This window comes from Antechinus flavipes, chromosome 4 (assembly GCF_016432865.1).
Source record: "Antechinus flavipes isolate AdamAnt ecotype Samford, QLD, Australia chromosome 4, AdamAnt_v2, whole genome shotgun sequence".
Classification (NCBI taxonomy): domain Eukaryota; kingdom Metazoa; phylum Chordata; class Mammalia; order Dasyuromorphia; family Dasyuridae; genus Antechinus; species Antechinus flavipes.
Window position 1 is genome coordinate 138068806 of NC_067401.1, and position 12212 is coordinate 138081017.

Consider the following 12212-nt stretch of genomic DNA (forward strand, 5'->3'; position numbering starts at 1 on the left):
CTCAGGAAGAAACCTTGCAAACTTTTGATGTTTCCAAACTGATATGATCCAAGGCAAAGTCACCACTTCATAGTCTTCCAATTTTCTGACCTAGGTTTGTGTTTATGTAATAATGTTGGCTTTTTCTTGGACTGAAAGTTTCAGGTAAACTCAGCCATTATTCGTTAGGAGAAAAATCTACCAGTTCTGACAGTACTGCAATCTTTCCTTTAAAATGGAATTCCTGTCTTGCTTATTCTAATGAAGGTTTCAGACTAGGCTAGAAACTAGAACTGAATCAACAATGTTATTGCTCATTTCCAGATAAGCCTTCTAGAGCTTAATTTACTGCTTAGGTCTCTTCTCCTGTCTGCTCTAAATCTTTATTTTAGAATTATATAGTGAGTGACAGTGTTGCCAGTTGGCACCGACTCCTGAAGCCTCAACAGTTAGGTTCTACTTCAGATCTTTCCTTATCCTAGAAAATACCTTCAATCCTCTTTCAATTATTACTTCCTAGAATGTTTCACAAGGTGCAATCTAGGCAGGATCCCATCCCCTATGTCCACAGAATTGTATTCTTATTCTGACCAGGGCTGGAAAAATGACTCACTTTGATTTTTTTTTTCTTTGACTTGGTCCAGATACATTTTTCTAGATCTTTATGTAGGAGCTGTGATGGAAAAAGCACGGTTGTATTATTTTCTTCTACTCCACCATCATAACCCTAACACTATCTATAATGAATTGGCTACTTGAGATCATTTCAGATTTTTGCTGCAATGCTGACATTCAAAGGTCACTTCAAAAAATTTGTGTCTGTAACCTCCACTACATAAATATAGACAGAAATGAGGTCACATTGCAACAATTGTCAGATGCTGCTAACTTCTGATCTATGTTGAAATTATTCATTCATTAAGAAAATATTATATACCCTAATGACAGTCTAATTAAATCAAAAACCTAATAATATTATGACAAGCAAAAATTTCTGATGGCAGCATTTTCTTTTGGCTGTTTTTAAGTCTTTTAAATTTGGTTTATTTGAATATTAGTAAATTGATCTTTACCAGAAAAGTACAAAATTAAAAAAAAATTCGGTTGGTGGAAACATCTGACCCATTTAAGAAGCTATCTTGCTTTTAATTATAATTTTGTTATATGGAAGTAACCAGAAAAAGTGGTTTGTAGTACCTACTACCATCTTGAATAACTTATTCTAAATATGAGCTGTTCAGTATCCTTGAGAATCAAGCTGTATGTGCCTCCTTTTGCACACAGTTTGAACTGTCTTTTATACAAATGTGAAGCTAGTTCTTGTTAGAAAATAAGGTAACTAATTAGAAAGTACATAGGAGGAGTATCTCCCTATTGTCCTCTTCAAAACCTGAAATTGTTCAACTCCTAGGAAATACAAAGAAAATCTCATTGAAATGCATGTGTTAAAACACAGTAAATTTTCATTTTTAAAATCTTTGTCTAAAAATGAAGGTGACATGCATTTGACACTTTCAGTTCTTAAAGAAGGAAATGAGAGGAAATGTTTAGAATAACAGAATTTTGATTCTCTGAATTTTCATTAAGTGAGAATAGATTTTAAGTATAGTTGCTTTTCAATCTCTTTGACATATAAGAGTTAGGAAAATGTTATTCAAGTTGATGAATAACAAAGCTATGTAATATATCATTTCAGATTTTTGCTGCAATGCTGACATTCAAAGGTCACTTCGAAAAATTTGTGTCTGTAACCTCCACTACATAAATATAGACAGAAATATATTGCATTATTGAAAGAGCAAAAATCCATATATCACCAACAAGCATTTATTAAGTACCTACATTCTAGCAAGGAAACACAAATCTAAGGAAACAACACGTATTTACAGAAGTAAATACAAAATATAATATTTGAGAAGTGGAGAAACCAGCAGCTAGTGGGAAAAGGAAAGACTTCAAGTCATTCTGTAAAAAAAAAAAAAAAAAAAAAAAAATATTATTCTGAGAAGGGGTTCACAGATTTCATCAGACTGCCAAAGTGATGCATTACACAAAACAGAATAAGAACCCTTATTTCAAAGGCAGGAGGGATCCACAGGAATTTCTTTAGCAGGAATGACATGGTTAGATCTGGGCTTTAAACTTAAAGCAGAAGACTAATTAGAAGGCTATTACAATGGTCAAGTAAAAAGGATGAAAGATTGAACTAAAGTTGTGGTCATAAAGTGATAAATAGGGAATGAATGCAAGAGATATTATTGAATCATCAAAACTTGATAACTAAATGGATACAAGAAATGTTGAAGAAAACTTTGAGGTAAAGAACTTGGATGACTAGAAAGATAACAGTACTGCATCAAAAATTGATAAAGTAGAAAGAATAGCAGATTTGGAAGGGAAAAAAAGATGACTGATGTTTTGGACATTTTGAGTTTGAGATGCCTACAGGAACTTAAGAGAAAAAAAATTAGCTTGGTAAATATGTAGAAATGACAACTGAAATCATGAGGACTGAAAATATAAAGGGAAAGGAAGGACTAGGAAATTAATCTTGGGATATACCCACAGTTAGGGAATAGAACATGGATGATGATAAATTAACAAGCACTTATTAAGCAACTACTATGTACATGCTAGTCACTGTACTAGATACTAGGAATTAAAAGAATGAGATGATTGCTACTCATGGCATTTATATCCTATTGGGAGAGACAACATCTACATGTGTAATAAGCATATACCGAAAAAAAAAAAACCACAAATAAAAGATAAGGAGAGCACTAGAACTGAAGGGTATAGCAGGTGGGTACTTGAACTGAATCTTTAAAAAGAGAGAGATTCTGTGAGAAAGAAGAAGGAAGTCCAACACAAGTGCAGGATATAATACAAAAGCACAGAGAAGATAGGGAATGAAATATCATCTAAGGAGGAATAGGAGGAAAAAACCATTTGACTATCAAAGAGTAAAAAGTATAGTGGAGCCTGAAAAGATAAATTGGAGAATTTATATTTGGCTCCTGATGCAAGAGGAAGGCATTAGAGTTCACTAAGTAGAGAAGAGAATGACTACATTTGAGGTCAAGGAAAATCACTGTCAGCTATGTACAGAAGATGGATTGGAGACCAGAGAAAGTCGAGGCACAAAAACCAATTAGGGAACTACTGAATATTTTAATCAAAAGGACTTAAGGCTTGAACTATGGTAGCAATTGTGAGTAGAATGAAAGGGTCAGATATAAGAGAAGTTATGGAGATAAAAACAGCAAGATTATGATTGAATATGTTTTAGACATGCTTATCTTGAGATGTTGTGATGAGTTATAGCATAAAATAGTCATACAGAATTCAAGCTTAGGGAAGTACCTAAGAGAAACCAAGAGAAAATAATGTCACAAAAACTCAGGGGGACAGAGTAACAAGGAGAAGTAACCAAGTGGTCAATAGTATCCAATATAGCAAAAAGGCCAAAAAGGATAAGGCCTGAAAAGAAATAATCATGTTTGGCAATTAAAAGATCACTGATAACTTTGGAGAGAGTAGTTTCAATTTAAAGATAGGCCAAAAAAACCAAACCAAACCAAAACAAAACCTTGACTGCAATAGGCTGAGGAATGAGTTAGCGGAAAGTATATAGTGCAAGTAGGATAGATATTTTCTTCCCAAGAGACTGGCTGAGTAATTTTTGTCCACCTGCATTTTTGATTTCCTTCACAGGTTAATTGTACATTATTTCAAAGTCTGATTCTTTTTGTACAGCAAAATAACTGTATGGACATGTATACGTATATTGTATTTAACTTATACTTTAACATATTTAAAATGTATTGGTCAACCTGCCATCTGGGGGAGGGGGTAAGTGGAAGGAGGGGAAAAGTTGGAACAAAAGAGTTTGCAATTGTCAGTGCTGAAAAATTACCCATGCATATATCTTGTAAATAAAAAGCTATTTTAAAAAGAGAAAGAGAAAGAGAAAGAGAGAGAGAGAGAGAGAGAAAGACAGACAGACACTGGCTGAGTATAAGAGGAGAAATAGGATAATAACTGGAGAAGATGTCTTGTGATCTAATTTAATCTAATGATGAAGGTCTAATGAATTTTTAAAAATAGGGGTGAGTTGCATATGTTTGAAATCAGTTGAGAAGGAGCATATAGATAGAGAGAGGGTTGGAGATTAAAAAGGAATCTAATTGCAGGCAATCTCCTGGAGCAGATCGAAAAGAATGGAATGAAGGGCATATGCAGAAGGATTGACCTTGGCCAGGAAAAGGGGAATTCATTACCAGAGGCTAGAAGAAAGAATGAATGAATGAGGAATAATATCAAGGAGTTCTAAGATGAAGAGATGAGGAAAAGAAAAAAGTTTGTGGGACTGGTCTTAATATTCTCAATGAAGAGGCAAGGTCCTCAGTTGAAAAGATAGGAGGAGAAAGGCAGTATAGGAGGTTAGAGTTAATATTGAGAAAAACTTCAACTAGAAGTCATAAGATCAATTTAGCCATGAAAAAAAAAATTGGCTTTATGGCAAGAAGGGCCTAGTTGAGGTTACCTAACAAAAAATTGTAGAGTATCCACTTATTAGTGCTGTGTGACTTCCTCTTCCTCCATTTAGCAGGACCTGAGTAGAAGGAAAACAAATGGATGGTGAGAGTTATTCGTGGCTCAGATTTCGCCAAAAAAAAAAAAAAAAAAAAAGAGCTGACATAAGATAAGGAATTAAAGAGTGCAAGAGAAATAGTGGATGCACACATATATTTTATCTAGGATATATTGTAACCTATTTAACATGTATAGGACTGCTTGCCATCTGGGGAAGGGGGCGGAAAGAGAGAGGGGAAAAATCGGAACAAAAGTGAGTGCAAGGGATAATGTTGTAAAAAATTACCCTGGCATGGGTTCTGTCAATAAAAAGTTATTTAAAAAAAAGAGAGAGAAATAGTGGAAAACTGAATTGATAAACCACAGGGTTAAGACTAGAGAGGGAAAAAAAGTTAAAGTATGGTAATGAGAGGAGTAGACAAATAAGAGTTTAGGATGAGATCAAAGAATAGATATATAACAATTAAAGCAGAGAAGAGAAAGAGAGAACAATTAGACAGAATAATAGCAGAGTTTTTTGTTTGTTTGTTTGTTTGATTAAAGGTAAGTAGGAAGCTTGATGAGAGTCAATGTGGCAAGCCATCTGTGTCGCAGAGGTAGAGGGAAGAATTTGAGGAGTATTAGGGAATAGAAGTGAAGGTAAAGCCCTTGCTGAAGAAGATGGCCAAGATTTAATGCTATCTGCAGGAAGTCAGGTCTTACTGAGAGCAAGTAGATGAAATTGATATGAGAGGAAGAAGTCCAGAAATAAGGGAAATTTGTCCATTGTGAAATAGGAATTCCAGAAAGCAAAGTGGAAGGGGTGGACAAAATTGCAATAAGACATGGGCAGAATACGATTGAGAAGCACAGGCACATGAGAAGAAAAATTAGTATTCTGGTTAGTTCTTTCTACATTTGTCATTTCTTAGGTTGCTAGGGCCAATATAGGTATGGGAAAAGAATAGGTGGAATTTTGCTAGCCTTAGTATCATGTGACTTGTAATGTTTACACACTCCACAAGGTGGTAGTACAGGTAAGGAAAGGCAATGCTGAATAGGGAAAAAGAAAAAAGGAACCCTTTATCCTAAAAGATATGCCCAAATAAATGTCCTCTGCTTGATTTGAAGCTGGAGGAGAGAAGGGAGGGAAGGAGATGAGAGGCCAAATAACTAGAAGGATAGTTGAGAGAAAGCAGCATCACAGAAACATAGACAGGAGAGAGCATTCAACAGTGCCAAATAAACTGGAAAAGGTCACTGATTTTACAAGCTGAAGCTTTGAGTACTTTGAAGAGTATAATTTCAATTGAGATTTTATATATAATGTTCAAAGCTAGAGGTGGGCAGAATTGCATTAAGACAGTGGTAGAACAGGACTAAGAAGCACAGGCACAAGGGGTTAAGAAGTAATGGGAGAAAGCAGAGGAAATCAAACTTTTTCTAAGAATGTGGCTATGAAAGGAAAAAATACAGGCTGGTGCAATCAAGTGAAGATTTTTTTAAAGATGAGGAAAATCTAGATATATTTTATGCAGAGGAGAAGGATCTAATAGTGCAAAGAGTTTTGAGATGTCTTGTGAGGGAGAAGAAAGAGTTCATAGTCAAAAGTTTTTATTTTCTCAGCAAATTATGTCAGATTGTTTGTTGAGAGGGACAGTAAAGAAAAAGCTGGAGAGGAAAAAAAGTTAAAAAAAAAAAAACTCCTATGAAGAATTTGATAAAGTCAACTGGGGAGAGAAAAAGGATTGTCTTGAAGCAATAAGAACCCAGTTGATGTGGCTTAACAAATTTGTAGTGGACTGTACCAGTATTTCTAAAATCCATGTTTGAAATTTGGCAAAGAACAGTGATATAAGACAGGTGGGCGAGGAATTCAAGAGTAGAGAACTGTGTAAAGTTGATTAAGATTGAAAAGAAAGGAAAATGAAGTTGAAGCAGAATGAGAATAATGAAAGGTGAAACAAATGAAGGTCATTGTGAGGAAGAAGAAAGTTAGAAAGAGGCTAAGTAAGACTTCATAATAGGAATTGGTCTTTGACCCCAGAGCTTAGGATATAACCACAGAAAGTAAGAGGCAGATAACTAGATCAAACTAAATGTAAAGATACACCTATCTTCCTTCTCATCCTTTAAACTAAGTGTGGAAAAAAAATCTTGCTACAGAAAAAAAAAAAGCAAGGCAGTCAAGATGCAACACTTAAGGCAGAAAGCAGCTTCAAGATTTGCCAGTCTTTCTGGTAGCAAAGAACAGAGTCAATTGTAGACTCAAGAAAGAGCTATAACCCTGGCAAGCAGGAATCAAGCTGAGGAGAAAGAAAATCATAAGAGGTAGCCGAGGGATCTGGCCAGCTGAGATGCTATGCTGTCTCTTACAAGAAGTACTCTCAGGAAGGAGATAAAGTCCATATGAGGCCCTGAAGTACCAGGTATGCAATTTGCTTTAGTAACAGGTGTTCCCTATAAGAGTATCCCACTATCATTGTCCTCCAACTTTATGCCAACTCTTCCCATAAATGATGTTTTGTTGTGGAAGGGTGTGACCCAGATTAATGGGTTATGTGTCATACATATTTTGCAGTTATTAAATTATATTTAGTATAAATTAAATTATACTAATTTAGTAAATGCTACTGCTTAGAGATATGTTTACTGGCTTTTAAGAAGTTCACGGGTATTGAAAAGTCTTGAGTTTTAGGCGTACAGAATCTCAGAGTACCCTAAAACCCTAAAAACCTCAGAGTAGCCTTGCTCTAAGAATTAAAACCATTCGTGCAAATTGGAGTAGATTAGGGGAGGCTCCAGAAGAATTTCAGAATGCTTGATCATGGAAATGGAACAATGTAATGAAGGTGAGATCAAGAGTGTGAACACTTCTGTCTACAGCTGAGGTCAAATGTAGAAATAAATCATAGCAACTGAAGAAGTTTACAAATTGGAAGGCCAGGGTATTTGAAAAATCATCAAAATCTATATTGAAGTCCTTGATTGTAAGTACAGAGGAGTACAGAGGAAGGAACACTGTAACCTTTTGTCACTGGGAACTTCATTTCATGTCGCCTATAATCTAGCACAACAGTTCTTGCTCTAGGCAAATCCTAACTTGGTGAGATGATGACAACTCTCCATGTTGAATCCAAGCCACACTTGGCATGGTAACACAGTATTCCCTAGCAATCCCGTCTCTTGTTCACCTTCCTTCCCATCCCCTAGTTCTGGGGACAGTAATCAAATCAAATCAATCAACGACTATTGCTGGGAGACTCTCAGTCAATTGTTCCAAAGTTGTACTCACCAGCCTTGTGACTGCTCAGATGACAAACCCTTCACTCCCCTTATCTACCCCTATTAAAAGAGAAGCTCCTTGAGAGCATACTATCTAGATTTTTGTATTCCGTATTTAGTGTATAGTCCAGAACCTAGCACATAAGTATTTAATAAATATTTTTTCATTAACTCAATCATATCAAGTATTAAATTCAGTGAGGAAGGGGGGAGAAGAATAGGGGAGACAATTGCCATAAGGATATATGGATAAGGTGATGTGTCTGGACAGTAGATAAAAGGCTGCTAAGAGAGAAGATACTCTCTCCTCTCCAGAAAATTCTTAAGCCAATTCCCCATACTCACAGCTAGATATCGTGTGCTTTATTGAGAAAATAGAAGCCATTCACCATCAACTTCATCTTCATCCCTTCTCTTTAGCTTAATATCCTTTGATATTACCTCTTACCTTCTCCTCCTTTCCTATAGTCCCTGATAATGAGATGGCGGCCCTCCTTGCCAAGGTCAACTTTTCTATATGTAGCCTTGATCCCATTACCCACCCTTCTTCAAAAAATTGCTTCTGCAATCATCCCTTTTTTCTAATATTTTAATCTCTCCTTATCAAAGGATAAATTTTTAATTCTTAAAGAATGTTAGCATTATTTTCAAAAAAGATTCCAAGATTTTTTTAATTCTGAGAGGTAAAATTAAAACAGATATTGATTACATATCATTTGATCAAAAAAATTATAGAGCACTGAGAAAGGGGAAGTATGAATTTAAATAAAAGTTAAAAAATAAAATTTAGAATGTCCAGTAGCAATTTGGAGGTACTTCATATTAGAATAGCATAAGTATTTATCCAGTCTGATGGTTACCCCTCTTACTGGGGCATTTCAACACATAAACACAGTTAAGTCAAATACCTTAACTGCCCAGTTCATTAATCTACTCAATTCCCATGATATCCTCTCCTCCACTCCAGCTCAGTTACACTCAGATACAGTCATATTCTTGATCTTGTCAAAACTCACAAATGTTCTGTTTCCAGGTTTGTGAACTCCAAATTTCCTTTATCTAATTGTAATCTTTTATTATATCTTAGTATATCATATACATTCTAATCTTATTCTCTATCCTTGCCTAGATCTGCAATTCACTCATACCTCATTACTTTCTGGCTCCCTTCTCAATCTCAATCCTCCTATGAACCAGTTCAACTCTACATTTTTCCATTTTCTTTGATCCTTTAGTTCTTTGTCCTATTACCAATCAAATCTTGACAAATTTCAGTTCTGGATTATTTCTACCATCTGTCTCTTCTACTCATATGCTGCTGAACAGAGGTGAAGGAAGCCTGAAATTGATGATAAATGGGTTTACTCCAAATTTATTTTACCTAATCTCAATTGGACCTTTACTGCAAGAAAGAAAATGTAAACTTTCTCAACTCAAATTTGTCACTCTACTCCCTGTATCACCTTCTCAGCTGAAAACCTTCTGCTTCACACTCTCAACTCCTTCTGACACCAACCCCTATAATCTCCTCCTTTACTTCAGTCCCTGATGATGTGGCCCTTCTTCTTCCCAAGGCTAACTCCTCTAAATGCATCCTTTATCTCATCTTCAGCAGATTGCTCCTTCTATCATCCTTATTCTCTCTAATTTTCAATGTTTCCCTACTATTGACTCCTCTGCAACCTACAAATATTGCCAAGTTTTAAAACCCTCACTTGATTCTATAATCCCTGACCTACCTAAAACTATTTCCTGCCCACCTGGGCTAACCTCTTTGAAAAATCCATCTATAATGGCTATCTTCACTTCTCTTCTAAATCCTCTACAACCTGGTTCTAGATTTCATCATTCAACTGAAACTGCTTTTTCCAAAATTATTTTGTCTTAATCCTTATCCTTGACCGCTAGCATTTGACACTACTAATTTCCTTCTGTTCCTGGAAACTCTCTTCTGAGTTTCTATGACATTGCTTGTAGGTTCTCATACTACCTGTGTCTTTTTCTTTTCAGGTTCCTCTGTTGCATTTTCATCCTTGGCTCTGGCATAGGCCCTCTTCTTTTATTTCTATTTTATCTCACTTGGTGATTTTATCAACTCCTATGGATTTAATTATTTTCTCCATTATGATGATTCCTAGATTGACACATATAGCTCTACTTTCTCTCCTAAGATCCTGTCTACTGCTGTCTACATAACATACAGTCTACTACTGAACATTTCAAACAGGATTCCATAAAAATCTTAAACTCAAAATGTTCAAACAGAACTAATGATCTTTTCTACAAATTCTCCACCATGCCAATCTTCCCTCTTGGTATTAAAGATATAACCATCCTTCCAGGCTCCCAGGATTACAAATTCTATATCATTCTCACTGGTAATCACTTCACATATCCCTTTTTCTCCACTCACACAGCCACCCTTAAGGTCTTATCACTTCATACCTTAACTTCCTTTTTTTTTTTTTTTTTTTTAAAAACTGAGGCAATTGGGGTTAAGTGACTTGCCCAGGAATCACACAGCTAGAAAGTGTTAAGTGTCTGAGGCCAGATTTGAACTCAGATTCTCCTGACTTTAAGGCTGGTGCTCTATCCACTGTGCCACCTAGCTGCCCCTATACCTCAACTTCTTAAACTTACAATACAGTCACACTGGCTGCTACACCCATCTACTGTCATCCCTTTGTACTGAATGTACCCCAAACTTAGAATTATCTCCCTCCTCACTTGTGCCTAATTGGCTTCCTCAAGGCCAAAGCTCAAATATCATCTTTCAAAGGAAGCCTCTCTTGATCCCCTCAAATACTAAAGTCTTCCTCTCTAAGATTACTTTCCATTTCCTCTGTACCTTATATATACCTACTACTTCTTTACATATTGTATGTCCTCTTTTACCACCCAACCCCATTAAAACAAAATTTTAACTCTTTTAGAACAATTATACAACAAAAATGCAAAAATAAACAACTATGAAAGACTTAAGGACCCTGATCAATGCAATGATCAATTGTGATCCCAAAGATCATGATGAAGGATCCACCTCCTAACAAGGAAATAATGAACTCAATTTGTAGAGTAAGGCGAACACATTTTTGAACATGGCCAATGTAGGAATTGATTTTGCTTGCCTATGCATATCTGTTAAAAGGATTAAAAAAAAATTCTCAAAGGGTAAGGGGAGCTATTCAGGAAGAAGGCAATATGGAGAGAAAAAAATGCTTGTTAATTTTAAAAAATTAATTAAAAAGACAAGTTTCCCATCTCTAGAAGACCCTGGAGAGTTGCTTGCAGAGAATGTTATAGAGAGACTTCATATATTGGATATAGAGACAGATCATTTATGCTCCTTTTCCAATTGTAAAATTTTATCATTATTAAAACACAAAACAGAAAGGAAAAAAATAATTAAACTCTTTAGAGCAAAGCATTGTTTGTGCCTAGAACAAGTGCTCGACACATAGTAAGTGCTTAATAAATGCTCATTGACTTATAATCCACAAACATTTGCTTTAGCTAAACATTCAGTATTACTACAATATCAATTTGGATTACTTTCATGCATTATACAGTGAATCCAGACAAACTGTACTCTTTGTTTTCTTTAGTCAGTCAATAAATATTTATTAAAAGCTGATTATATGTTATACACTATAGTAAGTTCTGGGAATAGAAGAAAAGGCAAGACAGTCCCTATCCTCAAGGAATTCTTACTCTATTTAATGTGGGAGACAACATGCAAATAAATGTGTACAAACAACCTATACACAGGAAATGCAGGAAACTGGGGGCAGGGGGACTTTTGTATGTTGTGGATACATACAGAGAGATAAGATTATAAAGAGCTTTATATGCCAGAGGGTTTTTCTTCAAATGACATTCCATTTTCTGTGCCTCTGCACTATTTCCCATGCCCAGAATGCAATCCCCTTCTTACCTCCATCTTTTAAAATCCTTATTTTCCTTTAAAGCTCCTTCTCAAGGACTAGCACCTAACTCACCTTTCATGACACTTTCCCCCAGTTAGTAGTGAGTTCCCCCCACAAATTATCTATTTATCCCATATCCAGTTATATAAGTACATGTTAAGAGTAATGTGGTATAATAGACAGAGACCCAGTCTCCAAATCAGGAGGAACTAAGATTAAGTCCCTAGACATACCAGCTGTGTGATCCCAGATAAGTCACTTAACCTTTTAAGGTTCTAGAAGATGCTAAGATTGTAAGCTGCAGAGGAAATACTGAACTGCCTTGGTAAAAAGAGTTTCCTAATATACTTGTGGACTCCCTGTTAGATATAAGCTTCTCAAAGCATAGGCTGTTTCATTTTGTCTTCATATCCCCCACATTTAACATAGTGCTTGCCTTAGGTAAAG

At 35.6% G+C, this 12212-nt stretch overlaps 1 protein-coding gene and 1 long non-coding RNA gene across 3 annotated transcripts in view; one reads left to right on the plus strand and one right to left on the minus strand.

The window, feature by feature from the left end:
* The window catches only part of ZNF652 (zinc finger protein 652), an 88651-nt gene that overhangs the window by 56259 nt on the left and 20180 nt on the right, over positions 1-12212 (minus strand). The gene's annotated exons all lie outside the window — the stretch shown is intronic.
* Positions 3831-12212, plus strand: part of LOC127560300 (uncharacterized) — a 34334-nt gene continuing 25952 nt past the window's right edge. Inside the window, exon 1 of the long non-coding RNA XR_007953300.1 lies at positions 3831-6983. This is a non-coding gene — a long non-coding RNA (uncharacterized LOC127560300). The remainder of the gene's footprint in view (positions 6984-12212) is intronic.